This window comes from Schistocerca cancellata, chromosome 5, assembly GCF_023864275.1.
Source record: "Schistocerca cancellata isolate TAMUIC-IGC-003103 chromosome 5, iqSchCanc2.1, whole genome shotgun sequence".
Lineage (NCBI taxonomy): Eukaryota > Metazoa > Arthropoda > Insecta > Orthoptera > Acrididae > Schistocerca > Schistocerca cancellata.
The window spans coordinates 743,056,415-743,068,663 of NC_064630.1; positions in this window are offsets into that span (position 1 = coordinate 743,056,415).

The window sequence follows — 12,249 nt, forward strand, 5'->3', positions numbered from 1 at the left end:
ATAAATTTAAAGCTGTATTTTCCAGGTAAATACACTTATGACAATCTCGCGTTGTCGCAACTCTGAAATAATTTTTATACAATCTTTTGACGGTTTATATTTACTCAAAATTGTTTAACCAGAATAACAAGGATATTGGCATTCACTTTGTGACTTTAAAATAGTGACTTAAACAGACACTTTTTAAAAAATTCACGCTATGCAATAATTAAATATGAAGTATTTCATTATACTTATTTTAATGTAGGTATTGTCTATGGTAGTTGTGGTGCTGTAGTTGAAGACTGTTTAATGATAAGTATCTAGGTTCTTCACGTCTCCACTAACATGGAATTAATTTATTATTATTTATTATTATTGCAGTAGCCATTTTCTTGCAAGTTACGTCGGCTCCATACTCCATGATAGATCAGTGTTGTATTTTCTTATTCTTTCCAGAAACTACAATTTATGCAGACACAAAAACCGCTGCAATACAAACTTTCACTTGATTATGCACGGTTTTAGCACCAACAGAATATTGACATCGCTAGACATGGCACAACTACGTACACACACCAGGCTAACTTGACTGCTGCCGCTGTCTATTCATGTCGTTACGTTCTTTCCGCGACACTTGGCGCCAGCGTTATCCACAGAACCACGGGTTCAAAACCCAAAATGGAATCCCGATTTCCTTATAATCATAGAAACTATTCTTTATTATGCTTTGAGTTTCTTTAAACAACACCTATTACTCCATTTACCTTTAACGGATTGTCAAAGACATTTGACTTCTTTAGAAAACTTGATAAATTTAAGATTATTTGAAAAATCGATCCTTTCATGTTTGGATCTTTATAGGCACAGTTTAATCGAAAAATTTTATTAAACTTTCGGTCAAATTTGAGTTGCTACATTACAACTGCAAGGCCGTTGAGTCACATGAGATTAAAATGCAGATTTGTGATGCTATGTTACCACACTCCTATAACAGTGGGGTATGGCAGAAAGGGCAAAATCCAGATCTGCGTTTCGTCAGTCTTGAGCGAGATCACTGTTGAACCAAGTTATAGCCAACCCCAGCCAAGATATACAGCATCGACCTATCAGTCTCCAGATTTTTGCTGCACTAAACACAGCAAGAGCCCCTACGGAAGAAAGGTGAGCTTCCAAAAAGCCAATTGAAAAGACTATGCTATATTTATTTTTCTTCGGCCTATTTCGGTTGAACAATTCGGAATTTTTTTGTGGAATATTCCCCCTTCAGTCCCTATAATTTCAAGAAGTTTCGATACGTGGTGGCACTATACGTATTCATTCCAATTGGCGTCAGTAACAGAGGTGCATTCCTAGCAGAGAGCTGTCATTGAGCTTATTTTGTCGAAAAATAAGAGCATTGCAAATACTCGTAGACGCCTGCAGAATATCTAGGGATACGTGGCAGAAAACAAAAGCACGGTGACCCGTCGGGCGAGGCGTCTGTCATCAACGCAACAAAGTCGGGTAAACCAGTCCGGTCGCTCAAAGCTGTGACCCCCACATTGTTGGCAAGTGCGGATGTTCTCATTCGATGTGAACGACGGATCACAAACACCTCGCTGCACGTTTTTGTTGTTAGCGCTGGCCAACACCCCAACCAGTTGGGGTACCTAAAAGTGTGTAGTCGCTGGTTTCCTCGCCACAGAAGGCCAGAACGAGCAACGAAGGACCATCTGTGCGGAATTGATTGTGCTCTGTGAGGTCGATCGTGACAATTTCTTGTAGAACGTAGTCACTGGCGATGAAACGTGGGTCCCTCACTTCGAACTGGAAACAGAACGGGAGTCCATAGAGCGGCGCCACATCTACTGATTAATTAATAATTTTAATAATTACGATGGATATTTATTGGCGCCGCAAAAGAGGAACAACAATACTAAGTTCACTCGGGAGAATGTCTCTCTACAGCGACGCACACTCCAGACAGACAGGTTTATGATTTTTCGTACACGCGAAAAACCTGAAACCTATTATATTTGACTATTAGATGATGTTTCTTCGAGCCTTGAAGACAGCGTTCAGCTTTCAGCTTGCTCTGCATAAATTTATTGATTCTCCGAAGTATTACAGATACCGATAACGCAGATAGATCAGGTGAAATAAGGAACTAGTAAATGAAGTTAACTTTGTACTGTACGCAGATAGATCAGGTGAAATAAGGAACTAGTAAATGAAGTTAACTTTGTACTGTAAGATTTGTAAGATTATGTCACATTATAAATGAACTAAACAGAAATCCACATCCTCTCTCCATCACGGACGGAAAAAGAGAGACAGTAAAATATCGATGAAACATCCCATAGGAGTTTTTACAAACATAGTAAAATTAATGTTCTTCACTTTTCCTCACTTCATCCACACAGGCGCGAATACCGCGTTTTAATCTGTACCGTAAACTACTTAGGCGAATGAATGGATAAAAACGTAAAAAAATAAAACATATACCTATATGGGTTGGTTTAAATGGCTCTGAGCACTATGGGACTTAACCTCTGAGGTCATCAGTCCCCTAGAACTTAGGACTACTTAAACCTTACTAACTTAAGGACATCATACACATCCATGCTCGAGGTAGGATTCGAACCTGCTACCGTAGCGGTCTCGCGGTGCCAGACTGGGAGAGCCTATATGGGTAAACCAGCATATGTTCTAATTTAACTCTCTACTCTATACTGGCTGAGTACTGGCGTGTATACTCGTTCGATAACATACAGCAGTGGCGCTATTTCTACGTACAATAATAACATATTAAAATTTGTTTTCAGTTATAACATATAAGTCACGGATGCCAAATATTAACGCGAAATCTTTACAGACGAATGGAAAATCTGGTAGAAGCCGACCTCGGGGAAGATAAGTTTGGATTCCGTAGAAATATTCGATCACCGGAGGCAATACTGACCCTAAGACTTATCTTAGAAGCTGGATTAAGGAAAGTCAAACCTACGGTTCTAGGATTTGCAGACTTAGAGAAAGATTATGACAATGTTGACTGAAATACTCTCTTTAAAATTCTGAAGCTGGCAGGTTTAAAATACAGGGAGCGAAAGGCTATTTACAATTTGTACAGAAACCAGATGGCAGTTATAAGAGTCGAGGGGCATGAAAGGGAAGCAGTGGTTGGGAAGGGAGTGAGACAGGGTTGTAGCCTATCACCGATTTTATCTGTCTATTGAGCAAGCAGTGAGGGAAACAAAAGAAAAATTCGGAGTAGGTATTAAAATCCATGGAGAAGAAATAAAACTTTGAGGTTCGCCGATGACATTGTAATTCTGTCAGAGACAGCAAAGGACTTGGAAGAGCAGTTGAACGGAATGGACAGTGTCATGAAAGGAGGGTATAAGATGAACATCAACAAAAGCATAACGAGGATAATGGAATGTAGTCAAATTAAGTCGGGTGATGCTGAGGGAATTAGATTAGGAAATGGGACACTTAAAGTAGTAAAGGAGTTTTGCTATTTTGGGAGCAAAATAACTGATGATGGTCGAAGTAGAGAGGAAATAAAATGTAGAATGACAATGGCAAGGAAAGCGTTTCTGAAGAAGAGAAATTTGTTAACATCGAGTATAGATTTAAGTGTCAGGAAGTCGTTTCTGAAAGTATTTGTATGGAGCGTAGCCATGTATGGAAGTGAAACATGGACGATAACTAGTTTGGACAAGAAGAGAATAGAAGCTTTCGAAACGTGGTGCTACAGAAGAATGCTGAAGATTAGATGGGTAATTCATATAAATAATGAGGAGGTATTGAATAGGATTGGGGAGTAAAGAAGTTTGTGGCACAACGTGGCTAGAAGAAGGGATCGGTTGGTAGGACATGTTCTGAGGCATCAAAGGATCACGAATTTAGTATTGGAGGGCAGCGTGGAGGGTAAAAATCGTAGAGGGTGACCAAGAGATGGATACACTAAACAGATTCAGAAGGATGTAGGTTGCAGTAGGTATTGGGAGATGAAGAAGCTTGCACAGGATAGAGTAGCATGGAGAGCTGCATCTAACCAGTCTCAGGACAGAAGACCAAAACAACATCAACAACATAACTTATATTGTATCTTTGGCCTGAACTGGATTTAAAACATCTTTATTGACTGCGAATCTTATTTCAATGTATACCCTAGACGTGCCAGCTCTCTCATTTTACATTTTTATCTATATATTCTAAAAATTTAATCTTCCTTGACCAAGCAGCATCAAATATACTCCATTATTGCCGGGTAGCCACTATACGCCTCTTGCAGGGCTATGCTCACACACGTTAAGCAATGTTTGTTGCGATCACACCTCATAACTCCGTTGGTAGAACACAGCGTAGCTATACAAGTATAAAGTAGCCTATTACGGCGGACAAGCGGCCAAGCTTCCCACAGTGCCCCTCGCGCTATGACGTCATCAGGTAGACAGCTGGCAGTGTGCGAATGCCGCGTGTGCACTGTAGACGCAACGTGAGGCTCAATAAGCGAGCTCTACGCTATAAAAGTAGAGATCTGCGAAAGAGGGCAGTTGGAGTCTAGACTAATAGTACGCGATGCAGCCCGGAAAAGGATCAAAGTTGTCAACCGCGTCTTGTTAAAAAAGAGAAACGCAAGAAGGTAGAAAACGTATTATCTAAATGTACAATTTGGAATAAATTCGCTGTTTGTTACGAGGCAAAAGGCGGATGAAACGGAGTCCCCAGGATACTGCCACCGAGCTTACTTTAAAGGTCCTATCTCGAAAAGCTTATACGTATTTGAGAAAGCACAATATTCCTTTGCCCCATCGTTCAAAGCTTCTAAATTAGACTAATATTTTAGGCGCAATCCAGGTATTTCGGAAGAAATTTGGACAATTTTGAGAGAAATGTCTCATATTTACTGTGATAGAAAAGAAAACTGTGCTATGTTTTGAGAAATAAACATTGACTGCCGCACCTGTTACGATGCGACGGAGGACAAGATTTTAGGACAATGTAAAAGTTGTGATGATTCGTGGCTTATGTAAGTCTGGGATGAAACGAGTTTATTATGATTTTTATGTGACAGTGAACAGAAACCAACTCCTAGATATAATAATGAAAGGTGAACGTCCAGAGCTAGGCAAAGCATTCGGCTTCTTATTTAACAGAAAATGCAGACGATATGCATTGGTTACTCATTGGAGAATGAGTACAGCTGCTGCAGACACTGAAACGCACGATAACGATTTCATGAAATATGTAACCAGTGAACTTTGTGTTGACGTGAGAGAGGAAAACCAAGTGAAAGCCCAGTGTGCAAGTAGTTGTGACGTTGCACACATTATGGAAGAGGAAGAAGAATTCCTGAGAACAGTCAACAAAATAGAGGAAAAAAATTCTGATGCAGAGAACGTTACGCCTGACTATCTACGTTTATGTGTCGAGCCACTGACCAAATCCTTGGGATCACAAACGGAAATGTGCTCAATTCCTGGTGCGGATTCTGATTTCTACTTTTCTTCGAGGTGGTCTTTTGAATCAGATTGGGTGAACGCAGTCAAACAGTTTGAAATTATATATCCTGGATTTCATGGATATATCGTATCTTAGTTTGAAGATGTAGTTAAATTTTTGACGTTAATCATTGAAGCAAAGTTCCTTCTGGTGCACGAAGATTCAATTAGTTTGTAAGCTAGAAAGAGAACATTTATCTGGTTTAGCTTTTGAATAAAAAGAAGTAGTAGCAAGCATGGAAGATGAACGAAGTAAAGAAGAATTTTAAGTGGGCAGCACCTCGACCATGTAAAAATTGAGGATTCGCTCCTATCAGTCGAGTCATACACTTAAAAATTACAGAATGCAGGTATATTCGTTTATCGAATTGAATTATCGCATCTACTGTGGAGTCATTTTTAGTTACGTATTTATTGGGGCCTATTTATTTATCTCTGTTTCCCTGACACATTTTAAAAGCGTTTAAATCACTCACGGAAGGCACATGCTGTCTAAACATTCCCGCGACCTTGCTTTCATACAACAAACTGTCTGATGCGGCCTGTGCCGGCCGAAGTGGCCGTGCGGTTAAAGGCGCTGCAGTCTGGAACCGCAAGACCGCTACGGTCGCAGGTTCGAATCCTGCCTCGGGCATGGATGTTTGTGATGTCCTTAGGTTAGTTAGGTTTAACTAGTTCTAAGTTCTAGGGGACTAATGACCTCAGAAGTTGAGTCCCATAGTGCTCAGAGCCATGCGGCCTGCGGTTGCCTAGCTGCTGACGTCAAGCGAGAGTGACCAGTCGCGGTTCCTTTGTTGGATTGCCCCCCACCCCCTCCCCCACACCCCATCACCATCTCAGGGCGCCACATGGCTAGGCGATACAGTTTGTTTTCACAATTTTTAGGTAACGACGAACTTCACGTCGTCAAAATGTCCTAGAGCTGCTCCGTAGGATAGTGTCTGTAGGCGAGTGTGCGATCAGAGTTTCCGACGCTGCAACGGAAAGGCCCGTCATTTCCGACCTGTGTTAATGGAACCACATATTTCTGTGTCCAAGTCCAGTCAGTCCGTTCAGCGTCATGTCGAGATCTCACCAAATTTCAGGTAAGTCCATAAGCGTTTCCACCTTCTATGGCCGATTGTAGCGAAGTCTAGCATCCCTTACCGCTACAAACGTACCGAAAACGTATTGCACATTGCAAGCACCCTCATCTTCACTCACTGTAACACACGTAAATGTAACCTTTTTACAGCACTCGCCAAACGTTTGATAATTGAATAGTTCCTCTTCACATCTGTTTCCTCAATACACATATGGTCTCACATACCATGTACAAAATAAGCAGTACAGTTAAATGTTATTTGATATAACCCTAGCGTACATAAGCCTATATCTACGTGATTCTGACACGTTGTGTGCATATATCGTACAATTTATGCATATTAAATCTAGATTCATTATAATGTGTATATCTTGCGCAGAAAGAAAAATTTCAAGACCACTGTATGTTCTTCAAAAGATTTCATTTTCTCCCTTAGGACGTCTATAACAACATCCCATGACATTTTAAATACACAGTAGGATGTATATAACATCATCTTATGACATTTTAAACACACGATAACTGACATTTTCTCTCATCATTCAAAGGCTACTTGTCTCTTACAGATTTGTCTTGAGTAAGTAACTCTCTTAATCTATGAGTTCATGCATAGTATTACCTCACATAGAATAAAAATCAAAATAATTTTCTTTAATTGCAGGGTTGAAAGGACAATAAACGCACATACAGCGTGATCAGATGCATAAACCACTGTCCCGACAATTTGTCTGACTCAGGCGCCAGTAAATCCAGATTGCTAACGAAAGAGAAGAAAATCATTATTATGCATTCATCAACACAAGCAATCATAGCTACTCTTAGCCCTGCATCACTCAAGTCTACTGGATATGGGGCTACTAATCTACAGGAAAGGGTGACGGAATGGACAGTATCGTTTTTTTTTTCTATCTGCTGTTGAAATCAATCGTCTACACCCCATGGAATAATTGTGCGAACTCTTGTTCATACTTATTTTTATCTTTGTGAAACTACTTTATTAGTGTCTGCTGAACTAAGTGCAGAACTTTGACAGTGCAATGTCATATAAGTTGTCAACATTAATAATTTGAAAGTACCAGTAGTGAGTGTAATTCAGTGTACCTAACTGATGTATATCCGTATCTTAAGGATACCACTCCTGTGTATACAATATACTTAAATATGTCACTAGAGGAACATTTCTTCAAATTCTCGTCGTTATTTTCAGACAGTTACGACCTCATCTTTTTTCGTCACATGTCACTCTATTGCAATTTCTCCACACTCTTACGCATCTATACGTTATATTTTCGTTGCGTCTTGTCCTGTATAAGCAGAACCCTAATTTCAGAATCCTGTACTGTAAGTTCTAAGAATTCCTCAAGCCCCTGAGATAACATTGACAAGGTGTCTGAGATTATTTTTTGTTTACCCCTGATGTGCACGATATCAAAACTGAATTCCAGCAAGCATATACACCATCTGGCTAACCTCCGATGTCATAATTTGCATGTCAACAGGAAAGAAAGTGCTTGATGGTCACAGTCGATATTGGTGTGCATAAACAGTACTCAAATTTCATAAATGCCCATATAAGCCTGATAACCACGGACTCTGTCACTAAATATGACAGCTTGGATTCAGAAAGTGTCCGACTTGCAAAACTGATTACCATGGGTTTTAATTCCGCATTATCACCATCAATGCTCTGACTGAAGCATTGAAGCATGCATCTGTGAAGATGCATCTGTTCTCAAGAAAAATTCTGTGGTGGGTCAGGATGGTGCAGTACGTGTGCTTATAGTAAGGCTTCCTTTATTTTGTTGAAGTTTGCTTGAAACTAATCAGAACACATCCATGGACTGTTTTTCTTCAAAAGATCCAGCAATGTGTCACTACTCAGTAACTGAACTGAAACGAATTTCCTAAGAAATGAAACCAAACCCAAATATGCCTTGAACTGTTTTTTATTCTGTGGTGGTGGGAAATGTTTGAGCGCTTCAAGTTTTCCTGGATTAGGTCGTATACCAGGTGGCGTGATAATTTGACCCAGAAATTTGACGTTTTCTTTTCCAAACTTCGATATCGTTAAATTAACTTTGACTTCACATGTAGAAGTAGCTTTTAACAGGTCATCAACATAGAAAGTGGCTCTGCAGAGGATTTCTGGTGCCAAAACTTTGCCCAGTGTGGAAATGAAAACACCCGCGCTCACGATCAAGCCAAACAGGAAAACACAAAATTCACTTCCTACTCTATTCAAGTAATGCTATTTGCCAATGAAACACTTTTAAATCAATTATAGTGAGGTATTTAACATTGTGAAGTTTCAGTATCTGTTCTTCAAGAGTGTCAGGCTGTTTCTTGATACGAATAATCATTTAGTTTATACTTCGGGCGTCAAGTACAAGTCTGACGCCACCATCGAGCTTGACGACAGCTAAAATGGGGCTACAATATGGGGTATAGAATGATCTTCCAATTTCTCATTCTTTAAATTTCATTCCTCACAGCTTCTCCTTTGGCAAAGGAATTGGATTTGAGGAAAAGCTAAATGTGTCGTGCGGGAAAATATCTACTTTATACACGTATACTATACTCTGAAATCAGCACTTGGTTTGAGAGTATTTTCAGCTATGTTGGTTTTAATTAAATTTACTGATAACTCTGTTCATTGATTGTAAAAGAACATTTCCTTGCCCTGTGTCTCTCTGTACTTTGTATTATCTAAAGGTATCCATTCCAATAAGACAGTTTACCACAAGTTTTTCCACTACCAAAAAATACAAGTTAAAGAAAAATTGCTGATGTTAGTGGGTATTAATGCCTGAGATTTCACTCCTTTTGACTTTCTCCCCATTGTAGTCTGAATATGACAACTCTGTTGTTGAAAAGAGGATATATGACATCGCCTACGCAGATTGTTAAGATTGTTACATAGACCTTGTGATATTATATATGTCGATGCACATGTGTCAAGTATCACTGGTACATCTAGATGACATATCTGTGCATTAATTACAGTTTGCACTGTCTCCCCATTATCTCTGTCTGAAACATCTCCCCGACACAGTTCTTCTTCCATATCTACCCCTTTGTCACAGTTGAGAGGGTAATTTAGAATACATTGCATGCTCCCCCCCCCCCTCATTTTATTGGTCTGCGCATAGGGGCTTATCGCAGCTTGTTCGAGTTTTCCTGGTTGGTTGGGAGGTTACAGTCTTCATTATGAGTAACTTCAACCATCTACACGCCGTGAGTTTGACCTCGGCATTTCGCTTCCTGTATTGTCCTGCAATTAAACTCTCCTTGAGCTTAACCCTCCTCCCCCCCCCCCCTCTGGATACATAATCGTTATTCTGTTGATTGTGATTACAGGGTGGAGGTTTGTCGGATGGTCTACTTGCGACCGGTTCCTGCCAATTACTGTATTGGTTACTGGCTCCTGCTGGGGACGGCTTGGGGATGCGTTGCGCACTTGTTAGCCATAGCCTCCCTGTTCGGTATAAGCCGGTCTATTGTAATTCTGATCGTGATTTCCTTTGAAATCTCGTTTGTACTTTTGATTTCCCCCTTTACCATAGTAATTTCTTGCATTATTGTTGTTGCATTGGGCATACTGGTGCCAACCATGTTCGTTTTTACCGCCGTTGCGACTCTGCTGTTGCGGAGGTGTACACTGTGTAGTAATATTGCGTGGTTGCTACGGTATTAATGATCCATCGAGTCGAGTGCAGATAAAAAAATAATCTACATCGTTTTCGCCCGATGTAGCGATCAGATTTTCCCAAATATGGGCGGGCAGGCGACTTTTCGGTATTTTCAATACATCCACGTGGGAACTCGATTTGTCCAAAACCTGGTTTTGTTAAGTGTTCTTCGAAGTACTTCCACAGTCCCCATGTTTACTACTGCATGGTGATGCTGGTTTACCTACATGGGTATATGTCTTATTTCTTTCTTTTTGTCTCAGGTTTTGAAAACCTGTCGACATAACCTTTATTAAACTGCTGTTGAACAGCAAGAAAGTCGGTTCAAATTGCTCATAGATTTGGGATCGTTCAGCCACATGAAACATCGCCCTGTGTGTACCCAACAACGAACCAAATGTTAGATGCTTCTGTCCAGTTCTAGGGTAACATTCCGATAAACTGCGTTGAACACAACGGGCTTGTTCTCTCATCCTCTCTTTAAAAAAGTCGGGACCTTCGTATGACGGAACAGACCCTCGTCTGCTAATCAAGTAGACAAACAGATCCTGTAGTTCTTCCGGCAAATCCTTGCCTGAAGATTGCAACTTACTAACAGTACCTGTCATAATCTGTAAGTTTTTGCAAGTTTCTGACCTCTTGCATCTGAGTCCGGTCGTCACTCAAGATCCTCTTGTGCCTCGTTTATAGATATCACTTTTTGTCTAGGTGGTTTATGCGATGAAACAAATCAGTAAATAACTCCACCTTTAAGTTCTTCCCCATATCTGCAGGTTTGCAAATCATAAGAAAAGCCAGTGCGTAGATTTTGATTTAAAATATTGAACTTCTATAATGCGTAATTCTTAAAGCCATCAAATGTTTGCTTTTGTTCATTTTTAGAATCATGAAACTTTTAATCAAGTTTTTCGATCTGTGGTGTAGAAAAATTATTACATAAATTCCTCATTAGGTCAGTGAGGTCGTTATACATGTCCTGCATTGAATATAGTGATGACGCAATATCGTATTGTATCCTCGCCGTGTCTTGTTCCATCTCATTCGAACAAGTTCTCGTGACATGGAAAATTGTAATTTACTGATTCCGCACTATGGCGCCTTCACCGTCTTCATGAGAGTGAATGCTACCCGGTGAGTTTTGGTATTAGTCTCGTCTACAGGGTTCGTGGTAGTCTCATCAGTTAAGACATTATTGTAATAATCATAAACTGAATTTTTGTAAAGTTCCTGGATGTCGTTGATATGATCGACATTTCCTGTGTCACTATCACTTTTCTTCGCACCCACTACGGTGATATTTTGCATCTGTAAACTATTTTCATTATTCGACACAAGCTTTTAACTGATTCCATTTACTAAATCTTTTTGAATGCTATAAATACGAAATAAAAGTGAATTTTATTCTTAAACCATTGCGAGAATTTTCCTGATCAGTGCATTACGTACTCTACGCCAGTATTGCACCTAATTGTTGCTGTTCACAATTTTTGCATCTACATTCCAAAAAATAAAAATATAGTCAAACCAACTCTAAGGCTTTAAGAGAAATCCTTTAAATTTATGACTGCATAGGGTAAGGTACTGATACTACTTGTTATCTAGGAAATTCCAAGTGCAGTCATGTGAGCTATAAGTTGCAGTTCTTTCCTACCTTCTTTCCTACCTTCTTAAATGTTGTTGGTACATTCCTCTGGTTAAGAAATAGTAATTTACGCATACAATTTGATGTTTGTACTAGGTTTTCTCTAAACAGTGTTAATCCAATCATGAAACAAAGTTGAAAAAAATGAAAACGATTAGTACTATAGTATGTTACGCAACATGATTTATATCATTTAATTATTACACCTGATTAATCTATCTGGCACCGTCCGGGGAACGTTTGCCAGTTCTACTGATTAATTAATAATTTCAAGAATAATAACAGAACGTGGAGGTCACTGATTTACCCACTCTGTGAAGTGGGACAGGTGGTAGATCTGACGACGGAGTACAGTGCTGCTGC